The sequence below is a fragment of the Cebus imitator genome, unplaced genomic scaffold, assembly GCF_001604975.1.
Source record: "Cebus imitator isolate Cc_AM_T3 unplaced genomic scaffold, Cebus_imitator-1.0 Scaffold81, whole genome shotgun sequence".
In the NCBI taxonomy this organism is placed as follows: domain Eukaryota; kingdom Metazoa; phylum Chordata; class Mammalia; order Primates; family Cebidae; genus Cebus; species Cebus imitator.
The window spans coordinates 3,188,303-3,202,472 of NW_016107396.1; the positions used below are offsets into that span (position 1 = coordinate 3,188,303).

At 37.1% G+C, this 14,170-nt stretch overlaps 1 protein-coding gene across 1 annotated transcript in view; it reads right to left on the bottom strand.

The window, feature by feature from the left end:
* The window catches only part of LAMA2 (laminin subunit alpha 2), a 621,613-nt gene that overhangs the window by 103,450 nt on the left and 503,993 nt on the right, over window positions 1-14,170 (bottom strand). The gene's annotated exons all lie outside the window — the stretch shown is intronic.

A 14,170-nucleotide genomic window follows, 5' to 3' on the forward strand; every position in this document is an offset into this window, starting at 1 on the left:
TATAATTTCATTTTTTCCTAGTATAATGACATTTTAAATTATCTCACATTTTCACAATTATTAACCAAGAAAAATATGTAGCAACTTACATAAAATAGACTGTTTTGCATGATATAGTTGAAATTTTTATATAACTTCTATATCCATATGTATGAATATATATCTGTATATAGACACAGACAGAGAGTACCAAGAACTTATTGTTTAAAAAAAAAAAAAAACTTTTACCTCTTTCACCTCTTGTATTCCTCTTGTATTCCTGATATTGCTAGTTGGTGATGTTTCTGATTTTTTTCTGATTAGTCTGGCTGCATGATCATCAATTTACTGATTTTCCAATGGGCTCTTGCATGTTCATCCAGGAACATGACAACCCTGACTGAAGGCTATCTACTGATATAGACCTCCCTGTTGCTAATTTTCTATCTTCTTGCATTTCTGAATATCACCTGCTCTTTGCCTCCAGGTAGTTTTTTCTTTTCTGTTTTTCAGGACATCCGTGATTTCTTCTTGTATCCTTAGTCAACCACTCCTTGCTCAGATGAAAGGAGGCAGGTAGTGTATATAGGAGTGTAGAAGATATAGTAGAAATAGTATAAGGAAAGGCAGGGAGGCGGGGAATTTTGATGCATGTATGTGAGAGCAAGTATCTCCACTCCCTAAGTCTGTAGGGTTCGTCAAGGGCAATGTGGAGAAGTAAGGCTATTAGACAGGTCAGAGTCAATTTCTGAAAGATTTCAATGTGTGATTAAGGAAACTGGGCAATGAGGAATTTGCAGACATTGAAAGTTTCTGAGTAGAAGAATGTGATCAGAGCTGTAGTCCACGAAGATGAATTGGGCAGCCGTGTGGGAGAAAAGAAGCCATCAGTTTTTTATTGTAATAGTATAGGCCAGAGAAAAGAGAGTAAGCACCTCATGGAAGCACCGTGGAATTGAGAGGTTAAAATCAAGAGATCTAGAGGAAAAGACATGCCTCAATGTTTCAAAAAGCTCTCTAAAATATTAAAGTAAAGAGCTTATGGCATACAACTGTCAGTTATAAGCAGACTGCCAGCAATCCAGGTTTAAAAAACAGGCTTTTCATATGATAAGGGAATGGAAAACACTAACACGTTATGGGTGAAAAGCACCGTTTTGACTCACTGGAATTTGGAGAGAACCTTTTCCAGTATTGCTTGGTAAGTTATTGAAGCACATCAACAATATCAGGACAGGTGATGAAGCAGCATTTCTAAGCTAATTATACTTTATACATATTCATAAGCATCACATCTGAGTTCCTGAGCTGTGTCTACAGCATATGTGAAATATAAATTAGATTCTTAAGAGTTGCAGGATATTTTGTTTCTTGCTTTTTAGAGTTTTTTTTTTTTTTTTTTAAAACAATAAGTTCTTGGTACTGTCTGTCTGTGTCTATATACAGATATATATTCATACATATGGATATAGAAGTTATACAAAAATTTCAACTATATCATGCAAAACAGTCTATTTTATGTAAGTTGCTACATGTTTTTATTGGTTAATAATTGTGAAAATGTGAGATAATTTAAAATGTCATTATACTAGGAAAAAATGAAATTATAAAGTCTATTGGGATTCAACAGATGACTTGGCATTTAGTTGCATTTTAATACATGTTAGTTTTCCTCTTCCTACTATTTATTAAATATTCATAATTACCCTTGTTAAAGCATACTGCCATTGATTAATAGATAAGTGAATTGATTTATTTACCCAATAAAACTTTTTAGTTGTCTCAAGTACCAAATATTCAACATGGAAAGACTATGTCTTCCCTAATGGAACTGGAGTACAGGGAAGGGGAAAGACAAACAAATTTATTCACTTATAAAAAAAAGACGATTATGACCATAATGGAGCACAGAAATATCTAGATGTTTGGCTGTCGGAGGAGGCTTTGTTGGAGGAGGGAGGTGTGATGGTGAGACCTGAAGCCAAGTAGAGTTTATCAGGCTGACTAACCTGTACCCCAGTGATGTGTTTTCTAAACAAGCAAGTTTAAAAGTTATTGTTTATATTGCTTTATATATTATGCTTTTCTTCCTAAATGTTCCTCAAATTACTTTTTTATTAGAGATGAATTTTTTGAATTCATTGAAAGAGTTGGCTCTCAAGGAAGACGTAAAATAGTGATTTTCTGTTTTTGTGTTTATTTTTTAAAGACAGTAGTAACTAAAAATTTATCATCATGGTTTATGACTTATTCTATTACTCTCTCTTTATGAAATAATTTAGTTTAGAAGTCCTAAACATTTCCTCAGGGGCTAATGTGCCAGGATAATATGAAACTTACATGATTTTAAATTTAAAATATTTTTAATAAAGAGGGCTGTTCAAAATGTGCAGGGATACATGTAAAGGTTGGTGATTGGCTGCAATGTGTTTATGTAAAATGTGTAACAGAAGAAATTTAGAGTTTGGTATGTTAGACTATGAATCAAAATGAAGGATAATGTTCTTGCTATAATAAATTCTCAGAATAAATGGTGGAATCTAGTTTAATATACATTTAAAATATATTTTTGAGAATATTAAAAAATACATGTATGTGATGTTAATTGATATAGTGAGTTACAAAGCAGTTACATAAATATCACCCATTTGTACAAACACAATTTGCATAGGAAAATATATGGGTAGATATACAATGTATTACAAAAGTAATTATTTGTATGCACATTTTATATTTTTTCCTTGCTTGTCTGTATTTCCTATTTTCTATAATGGAAATAAGCTGCTGTTACAATAATTTTAAAAATTATATACAATTTTTAAATAAGAAAATCACTATGCATCAGTTTTTAAGGTGCTTTATGTAACACTATTTTATTTTTAAGTACTGTAGGTTATTAAAATTAAATAATGAGCAAAAGATGAGTCAAGAAACAACCCAAAGAGATGGCCTTGTCAAAAATCTGTTAAAAGGCTGTAGGTCCCTGGCATTGCATAGCATATCCTAGGGTGGTATACGGATCAGATGAATCTCTGTCAAGATTGAAAGCAACTGAGCATGCAAAGGAGACTCAGAGATGAAATAGGAAATCCCCCAAATTGCTCATGATAATTTAAAATTTGTGAGTGTTAACTTTTAGCTTGATGGAAACACCAAGAAAGATAATCAAGGGAACATTCAAAAATATATAGCTAAGTAAGAATGAGTTTTCCCCAATTACAGCATGACAGCCAGAATTGTTCAGCACCTATGCGTACCACTAGATTGCTGCAGTGAGACAGACACTGGACTAGCAGCTGGCCACTAGGGGTGAGGTGGGCAGATACCACAAAGAGTCTTAGTTCTGCGTAAAGGTAATGGAGATATGCCTATTGAGTTAGATACCATTCATAGAGGGCTTTGAGTTTTCCTTTCAGTTAATGTACAGAATCAAATACAACGTAACAATCTCACCTCTTGATTATTCTACTTAGGGGCAGAAATTGTACAGAACTTATAGAATGGCATCAAGAGCATTGTTGTCTTGAAGAAAATTAGATCAGACTTAGACTGCACTATGGCATTGTTCAAGAGTTTCTGTGTTTCTGACTGATGACACAAACCCTGAGACATCTATCATTTTAAGCCCTGAACTTTTAAATACATTTAATATTGGGTCAAAAAGTTTGTTGCTGTTTCCAGTAGATTTTTGTAAAAAATTATTGACCCAAATGAGAGTATCATGCACAGAAAAAAAAGGAATCACTAATGCCAGCGTGGCTGTGGCTTTGCTAAGAGAGTAGATTTTAAGTGTTCTCAACACACACAAAAAAATGATTAGTATGTGACGTAGTGCATATTTTTAAATAGCTCAATTTAGTCCTTCCACAATATATACTTATTTTACAGAATCATGTTGTATGTGATAAATATATACAACTTTTATCTGTCCATTAAAATAAATCCTGAAAATTAAGTTCTAAACTTTGGAAACTATACTACTTATTATAGGAATTAGGCCAACAGAGGAATCAGAACAGACTGCACAATATTTCTTTAAAAGATATTATTAACGTTTTAGGTGACATAGCTAATTGCATAGATAATATGTATTGAATTTAGAGCCAGATCATCTAATTCCCAAATTCTGACCTGCTAGCATCTTCCCTCAATTTGATTAAAAGATTCCAGAATACAACTTGAACCTAATTCTGATCAATTTTAAAAAACTCCTATATGACATCACATTCACTGACATTTACACATGATCTCAAACTAAGTAGGGAAAGAAAGTAATTTAATTTACTTTTACTTTGAATTTTTAAATTCTGTTCAACTTCCATATCTCTTAGGGTAATATAAATATCTAACGAATTCTAAAAATCTGGACTATCATAGCCATTCCAGATTTTGAGCATCAGAATTTGGAGATGGGAGGGACAATTTTTATTTGGTGATCATCTGTTGTACACCAGGCATACCTAGATAAAAATCATGGAATATTCAGTGTGAAATAGTGAAAGACAGAAACACTCAAGACCTTTAGGAATATCCATATTTCTGCTCCCTGGGAAGGGGAAATCTATTGTCAGCCTAAATTTTAATTCTGAAGACTTTCTTTTCTAAGAAAAGTAAATAGGAACAAAACAAAACACCACAGTCACCAAGTAGTGAAAACAGAGACAGCAGGCCATGAAAACTCCTCTGAGAGCAAGAGGGTCTCAGTAATGGCAGTGGCAGTCTGTCTGGCTTTGTGCTCCACAGAGCTGGTGGGAGCCAGGAACAGGTGGGAGCCATATCCCCTTCCAAGTTGAAAAGGAGGAAGCCCTGCCCTCCTGGGTGCAGCTGCAGCCACCCAGCCAGGCATCCCTATGCACTCAAGCCGCCTCCCTTCCCCCACAGGCTCTGAAGGCCTACACCTGCTGCCTGGCTTCTCCCTGCTCTCAGCACCCACACTGATTTCAGAGCAAAGTTGAGGCTGTTGCAACCCAGCTGCATGTGCATATGCTCAGGGCAGCACTGACACACTAGTCCCCTGCTGCCTTGGCCCCTCTGGATTTTGGGTGCCAAGGAGCGCAGGAGGGAGGCCAAATGGGAGTTGAGGGTGGCTCTGCATGGGCCTGAAGGTGATCTCGTCATGAATAGCCTGGGTGCCAGGTTGGTGGTGGCAGAAAGCAGACAGGCTCCTGGGTGGCAAGGGATGGGTCCCTGGTGAAGCCCCACCTTCAAACCAGGGACTGCCTGAAGGTTGGGGGCTGGGCTGTCAGTTCCTCAAACTGGAGTGAAAACTTCTGTGCTTTTCTGAGGCCCCCTCATGGCCAGCCTTGTCTAATTAGCATGCACTTTCTCCCCTCTCAAGCCCATAAAACCCCAGACTCAACCAGACTTGGGCAGACGACAGGATGATCTACCTGTGGATAGGAGCTACCCACTGTGGGTCTCCCCTCTGTTGAGGGTGTGGCAGACCTGCCTGTGGAAAGAAGCTACTCATTTCAGGTCTCCTGAGAGTTATACTGTCATTCAATAAAGCACCTCTTCACCTCGTTCATCCTCCAGTTGTCTGCATACCTCATTCTTCCTGAACGTGAGACAAGAACTCGGGATCCCTGAATGGTGGAAATGAAACAGCCATAACACAAACAGGGCAGAAACACATCCCTTTCCCCCACTCACCAGGTCGACAGTAATGAGCAGGAGAGAAGAGCTGTGGCTCCTTGGGGAGCCCAGACCTAAGGGCTCCCTAAGCCCGGGCTATGACATCCTCTTTCCGACTCTGTGGTTCCCGGCATCTCCAAGGTTCTGAGTGCCACTGCATTCCCTGGTACCTGCAGTGGAAGCTGCTTGCTTGGAGTATGCCTGGGTTAGCCAGAGCCTTACATGGAGCCAGCACTTGGAGCTGCCCAGCCCACCACAGCTGGCAGGCCTAGCTGTGCACAGTGGCTGGACCCCATGGTCACTCACACACCTCTCTCCACTCTGCCCCTGAATCACCCTTGGCAGGCATGGAATCCAGGCCAGTAGTGGTAGTGTGAGCCGAGTGCAGCCTTCCAGGCTGAGTGGGCGGAATGAGCCCAGTGGACCTGAGCAAAACTCGGGCAAAGGCGCCACCGGCCACAGAGGTTTTCAGCTGGTGAAGCAACACCCCAAGGATCCTGTGACATCAGAATTTCCCATATATAAGCCCCTGCATGCTGGTGCTGTGCCGTCTGTGTAGGGCCCAAAGGGTCTGGCTCTGGATGGTGGTTCCAGGGAATGGCTCACCATGCTGTGTGCCCTGGCATATCTAGCCCAGTGGCTACATAATTCCTCCCAAGACTGCATGAGGCTCCCAAGCACATCTTTCCCATGGAGAAAGCAAAATATACAATAAGAAAACAAACAGCTCCTCAGAAACATAGAATCAATTAATTTAAAATTTGAATTCTGAGCAAAAGAAAGTTTTCAGAAAATAGTACCAAGTAAAATAGAATGACTATGCAGGGGAGATCGGCGGGGAATAAAACTATGATGGAGTAAAGAGAAGATGATCAAAGAAAGTACATAATTTTAGCAAACAAATCTTCCCTTTCAACAGGGTTGGCACACTTTCCTAGCCACACCACCACAGGCCTTTTATTTTCTTGTGAGACAAGGTGTTGCTCTGTCACCCAGGCTGGAGTGCAGTGGCATGATCTCAGCTCACTGCAGCCCCGAAATCCTGGGCTCAGGGGATACTCTCACCTCAGCCTCCTGAGTAGCTTGAATTATAGGCACGTGCCACCATGCCTGGATAATTTTTGTATTTTTAGCAGAGATGAGGTTTCACCATGTTGTCTAGGCTGGTCTCAAATTCCTGGGCTTAAGTGATCCTCCCACCTCAGCCTCCCAAAGTGCTGGGATTACAGGCATGAGTAACTGCACCCTGCTACCCTGGTTATTTAGATAGTTCCTGCCCCTCAATCTTTTGTAATTACTACACTCATAACTTGCACTATATGGTATACACCGAAAAGGAGATAGAAAAAATTTGGAGAAGGCCAGGCTTTAGATAGAACAGGTAAGGTAGAGAATGACAGTCAGTTGTGAGAATGAAAAGGAATGATTAAGTGCAAGTTATTTTATGGAACAGAATACCCCTTCTCTCCGGTACAGAGCCACTGGCAATTAAGCATCAAATGCCCCACTAAAAAAAACTCAAAAGGAGTCTTTAAGGAATGAAATGACTTCAGAGAAGGGACTTCTGTATTCTGCTATGGAACAAATATAGTTACAGATAAAATGTAAATGTTGTTGACTATCACAATATCAAAGTTAAAGAGGTAGAAGCTGAGAAGAGGAGGAAAACAGGAAGCTAAAGGGAAAGATGAGGACACAAATAGCTTCATCTGAAAGGGTGTAGAGTCTATCATTTATGCAGGAGATAACACTCTCAGTATATTTACTTAGGTTAAAACAAATAAAGAATCTAAACATAGTATTGAACCTATATTGGGAAATTGATGGGTGGGAAAATGTGAAGTGATAGTCTCTAAGTGAACTACATCTCCTTCATTATAGCAGTAATTAAATAGATAATGTTTCACTTAATGAAATACGTGATGGCACAATAATATTATTAAGAGATACAGGAAGAGAAGAAATATTTGAAAGATTTAGAATGGTTGATCCGGGAGCTGGGAGCTTAGTCAAAAGAAAAGTTAGTTCAGGGGATTGTTGCTTGCAATTATAAGCCTCTGATAATTTAAAAGAAATTAAAACATACATGCAGCATGAATTTTAAAAAAGGAAGAAATGTAGAAGCTCTTGTTGATATAAAGGATGAGGGTTGTTGTTTCATTTCCAGACCCATTTTAGACCTATATTCTTTATTTTTTTTGCAGTACTGATTTTCTATCTCCTCTTAAGTTCATTTTGGTTAAAATATTTAAGCAGGAAATAATTTAAGCATATAGGTAAGATTAGAAATTAACACAGACACCTCTATTCCCATCATCCATGTCTGACAAATCACAATGTTTTACTGTATATTTCCAGATCTTTAAAATATGTACATTTGAATTGGGTTTTATAATATTGCATTTATAGTTTCCCTTTGTATTTAAATAACTGGTCTATAGTTTTTCTTTGTAGTACTGTCCTCTATAGGGTTTGCGATCAAGATAGTACCAGCCTCATAAAATAAGCTGAGGAAATTCTTCTTCTTTTTCTATTCTTTGGAACAAATTGTATAAGGGGTTCTTGACATTTTTGTAGATGATGTTATTTTGTTGTATTAACTACTGATTCAATTTATTTAATGGTTATAGTTCTCAGGTGTACTATTTTTGAGTAACTTTTGCTCTAAAACTATTGTTCATGTCACGTAAGTATTCAAATGTGTTTGAATAACGTTGCTTATACACTCCAATATATCTATTTTTATTTTTCAATCTATACTGTGTCTACATTGATTACTGATCCTATTCATTTGTGTCATCTTTGTTTGCTTAATTGTTCTTGTCTTCTGTTTATTTGCTAATTTATTCTAAGAATCAGCTTTCTGTTTTGTCAACCCTGTCTAATGCTTTTCCTTAGGTCATTAATTTCTGCTTTTATTTTTATTTCCTTCTGTGTACTTTTTTAGACATCTTGAGCAGAAACTTTAGAAAATTAGTATCATTATATCTAATATCTGCATTCTGAACTGTACATTTTCTTACTGGTACCATTTTATTTGCACAAATTTTGATGTGAAGTTTTCTTTCCATTCTGTTATTAAATACTTTGTAAATTTAAACTGTGCTTTATTTTAAACCATGGATTACTTTGAAGTGTGTTTTTTATTTTGAAACTTTTTTGTGAATTGTTTTGTGCCAATTTCTAATTGTATTGCATTATGATAAGAGAATGTAGTCTAGATGCTATTGGATCATTAGGATTTGTGGATACTTGCTTTATGTTCTGGGTTGTGGTCCTTTGTTCATGAGTTACTTCATCTAGTGGGGCATTAATTCTAGTAGAATTAATTATCTAGTTGATCTAGAGTTCCATAAGGCCGTTCAGTCATTTTGTCTAAGGTACTTTTAAAATCTGTGTCTCTTTGCTTCACTTAGCAGTTTTTAAGAGAGATATGGTAGAATCACTGCCTATTATTATAAATACAAAAATGTTCTCATTCTGATATATTTATTTATCCATAGGCTTTGTTATTATGACCTTGCAGGCTCATAATATTTTAGTCTTCCTTGTTCCTTTTATTCTATCATGATCACTTTCTTAATCCCTAATAACTCTTTCAAAAAAATTGAAGTCTTTCTGATTGCTATTAATAGTAGCATACCAGCTTTCTGCCGGTTAGAGGTTCCGTAGTGTAACTTACCTCCCGTTTTCAGTCTTTCTGTTCCCCTAAGGTTTGTGGTGTTTGTGTGAGTCATATATAGATGCATCCCTTTGTTTTAGACATTTTAATCCAATATGAAAATCATTGTAACCGAATTGTTAATTTTAATGTTTGCATTTATTATGAAGACAACTTGAAGCAAAGACAGTTAGTGCTCATGAAATTTCCTATGTGCCTCCTACTTTTCCAGGCCTCCCTTAGAGCTAGCTTGGGGCCCGTGGCTACTTCTGGTTGATGACTTAGACCAGACATGGTCCAGGCCACATGAGCCAGTATGGTAGGAGTCAGCATGTCTCTTCATTTTATTCTCTTCCCTGCCCTAAGGGTTACATGGTATAGTGTCACTACAAGCAAAAGGTGGCAAACTCACATTGGATTGTGATGCGATACATAAACTTGAATTATGTTCATCATGTGAGATTTCAGGGGTATTTTTGAGGCAGCTGGTGATACTTACCCTGACTGTTGTATTTGGATTTAATTACATTATATTTTATAGTTACTATTTGTTTCTGTTTTTCTTTTTTCTTTTTATTTTTTTGCCTTTTACAGAACTGATTAATTTCCCCTTTATACGTCTCTATTTTGCTCTCTCTTTCTGCTTGTTTGGAATGTATAGCTGTTTGTGCTGGTTAATTTATGTTCACTTGACTAGGCTATGGTATGCAGATTTCGGTAAAAACAACAGTCTAGAGGTTGCTGTGAAGGCATTTTTAGATGTGATTAACATTTAAGTCAGTAGACTTTAGTTAAAGCAGGTCGTGCCTCCGTGATGTGGGGGAGCTTCATTCAACAGCTGGAGACCTTAAGAGGAATTACTGAGAAGCCCTGAAGAAGAAGAAATTCTGCCTCCAAACTGCCTTTGGACTCAAGACTGCAATATTCACTCTTCCCTGCAGCCAGACCCTACAATCTCATGAGCCAATTCTTTAATATATGTATCTTTGTATACATACACTTCCAATTGGTTCTGTTTCTCTGGAGAACTTTAATACTTTCATTTTTATTTTTCTATAATTTTCTTCAATGTTTGATACATATTCTTAGTAAAAATTAAAGTCAATTAACTTTTTACTCTTCTCCCCAGAATTCAAGAATCTTAAAAACTTTTATTAAATAACTACCTGCCCATTTCCCATGTTATTAGTCTCTTGGGTTTTAGTTCCACTTTGTTTTTAATTCCACATATTTAATAATTATTATCGTTATGCTTTTCACAATGCTTACTTAGATTTGTACACATTTTCTATCTTTTTGCTCACTTTTCCCACTTTAATATCCAAGTTCTTTGATTTTGTTTACGTTCCTTTGGAAGTGAATTTGATTGTAGTTCAGTGAATATAGTGTATTTATAATAGATCAGTGCTTCTTATCAAGGTGTTTCCTCCTCACTGATCTGTCACATAAGAGTAAAGTTTTAAAAGCCCTGTTTATCCCTTAGACACCTAACACCATCACAAGAAAAATCTCTTTTTGAGGTTTCTGTGGAGTTTTTACTCTCCTTATATTAGGAATGAACATTGGGAAATTTTCTAAAAGAGAAGTTCATATATTTAAGAATATTCTCTTTCTGTTTAATATTATTTTTTCTAGGTTTCCCCCATTTTTCTCACTTTGTCTAAAGCTTACATCTTTCTTACACAGCACAGTTCTTTACTAATCATCTTACTATTATTTTTTCTATGAAAATAATGCAATATATCTAAACTTCCCTTACTTTCTTCTGTATTTTGTGTTATTTTTCCTAGAAATGCCTATGAAAGACCTTGTCAAAGTTTTTGAGAATGATGGTTCTCAAGAAATATGAATAATTGGAGCAAGCGAGAGAACTTGAATTTGGAGGATAAAGAGGAAGACTATGTTGTGCACCGGAGTTGAAGGCCAGTGTGACTGTAAATTGTATGTGTCAACTTGACTGGCCATGGGCACCTAGATTAGACGTTACTTCTGGTGTGTCTGTGAGGGTGTTTCTGGATGCAGACAAAAGAGATTGCCCTCCCTAATATAGTTGTGCATCACTCAATCTCTTGAGGGCCTGAATAGAACAAAAAGCAAAGAAAGGAGGAAGTCCTTCCCTTTTTTCTGCCTTACAGATTGTGTTGGGACATCTCATCTCATCTCATTTTCTCTCTTGTTCTTGAACCGCACTTTATACCATCAGCTCCCCTTGTTTCTCTGGCCTTTGGACTTGAAGTGAACTATGTCCTGGATCTGCAGCTGGCAGATTCTGGAACGTCACAGCCTCCATAATCCTGTAAGCCAATTCTTTGGAATAAATCTCTTTTTCTTCCTATCATCTAATCTCTCTTTCTCTCTCTCTATCTATCTATCTAATCTATGTATCTATCATCTACCAATCTATTATCTACTTATCCGTCCACTCATCTATCTGTCATCAATCAATCAATCAATCAATCTACCTATCCATCGCTTAATAGTTCTGTTTCTTTGGAAAACCCAAGTTCAACCAGTATAAACTTTCCCCCATTTCTAATGCTCATTTTTAGTGAATATCTAACTAAACAAATTGAGAAAGGAAGTTCAGGATTAGAAGATATTAAGGAACATTGTGGGTGTATGCGTGTATGAGACAGACAGAGATAGAGAGAAAGCTGTACAAAATGACAGTGATTGCAAGGTGAAGAAAAGGGACAGAAGCAAGAGGAGAACTCCATTTGCCATGGGAAGTGAAAATCTAATTTTTCATAAAAATAAGATAAAGAAGATAATGTTTCAAAATAGGTGGAGATTGTGTGATGATTTTGCACTATCTTTAAGAACCTGAACTATGGAATTCATTCTGCATTAGCCGTATTTTATTTGTTTGTTTGTTGTTTGAATATACCTGATTGAAAAAGCCCTGCATCTAAGCCATTTCCAGTGGAAATGGGCAGAAGAGGGCCTCATATCCCAGTGCTACTGAGAGTGCACTTATTGCCTCTGGTGGTCATTCCAAGGAGCCAACATCATAGAAAATCTGTTCATTCACTGTGATGGTTAATATTAAGGGTCAACTTGACTGGATTGAAGGATGAAAGTATTGTACCTGGGTGTGTTACTCTGGCCCATTTATTGAGGGACCTGAAAGGCCACCAGTTTTGAGTGGGCTCTGCAACAGGTTCAGGCTGCTGTGCAAACTGCTCTGCCACTTGGTCCATAGACTCAGCAGGTAAAAAACCTGTCAGGTAAAAAACCATGACCCACTGAGGTGCTTGCAGAAGGCAAAGGGAATACATAATGGGTAGTAGAAGCAGGTACTCATCAATACCAGCTACATACACGTGACTTGTTGCAGAAATGAGGACTGCAATTGTCATGAATAGTTCCTCATTATTCTGTTAAGAATATGTTTGTGCATGTATACACTTGTACTAAGAAAATATCTTCATTTCCTTTCTTTTTGCTTTATCATGTGATGTAAGATTTATTGACTTCATATCAGCATTTAAGTGTTGTTAACTTTATGTAATAGCATTTAGGTTAAGGATTTAGTGTGCTTCCAATTGTACAAAGGATAGCTGTATTATGTTAGGTGTAATTATGACATTATTAGTGTCTTTATTTGGAGATTATGTATGATTTCAGGATTTGTGTATGGGTTCAAGCTGACAAGGAGCGAACTTGTGACAATTAATATTATCAGCTTGATTGGATTGAAGGATGCAAAGTAGAGTTCCTCGGTGTGTCTGTGAGGGTGTTGCCAAAGGAGATTAACATTTGAGTCAGTGGACTAGAAGAGCGAGACTCACCCTCGATGCGGGTAGGCACCAACTAATCAGCTGCCAGTGCAGCTAGAATAAAAGCAGGCAGAAGAAACTGGAACGAGCAGACCTGCTGACCCTTCCAGCCTTCATCTTTCTCCCAAGTTCTTCAGCTTTTGGACTCCTGGACTTACACCAGTGGTTTGCTAGGGGCTCTCCGGCCTCCAGCCATAGACTGAAGGCTGCACTCTCAGCTTCCCTGCTTTTGAGGCTTTGGGATTCAGACTGGCTTCCTTGCTCAGCTTACTGAGCAAGGGACTTCATCTTGTGATGGTGTGAGTCAATACTCCTTAATAAGCTCCCCTTCTTATATATACCTATCCTATTAGTTCTGTCACTCTAGAGAACCCTAACATGTTCAACAATTTAAAAAATCTGATCTAGTGAACAATGTAGGCTTCGAATTTATCTATCACTTGGAAATTTTTAAATACATCCAATTCTCTGTTATTTTAGAGTCTTTTATAGGATCAAAGCAACTAAGGTTAGAAAAAATTACTGGATCTCCATATTCCATTTTTATTCAATTTTATGAGTGACATATCTCCTTTCACCTTTTCCTTACACCCATAAGAGAGGTACTAAATGAGATATTTATTTACTTGGCGATTATACATAGGAAAACAAATGCTGTAAGTACTTTCCTCACCCAGCACCAATAGAAAAATAGCATTTGCTACTTCATGATGTTTAATTTCTTAAAATAATATTTCTTTCTGATATTTAATGAAATTACTTATGCAAGACAAGTAGCTATTACTCTTTTCAAAGAAATACTATACTACAAACAAATTGTGTTTAGCTCCCTCCTGCTTATAAAGGCTCAACTTCCTTCTCACTCCTATTTTCCTTTCAGTGTGGTTCTTGATTGACTATGTGTGTTTATACATAGGAAGGCAAGCAAATTTTTTAAAAATCAAAGTTTATTTTAAAATATTGTCTTAATTATGCTTGGAGGTTATTTCTAACATTTCTTTGTTTCTTTTCTTATGGTCTTTTCCATGTTTTTTTCTTCTCAAATTACCTGACCTCCATTTTCTTCATCGTGGTAACTGGTTGCTTTATTACTTGACCTTTTGTTTTCCGCCTGCAA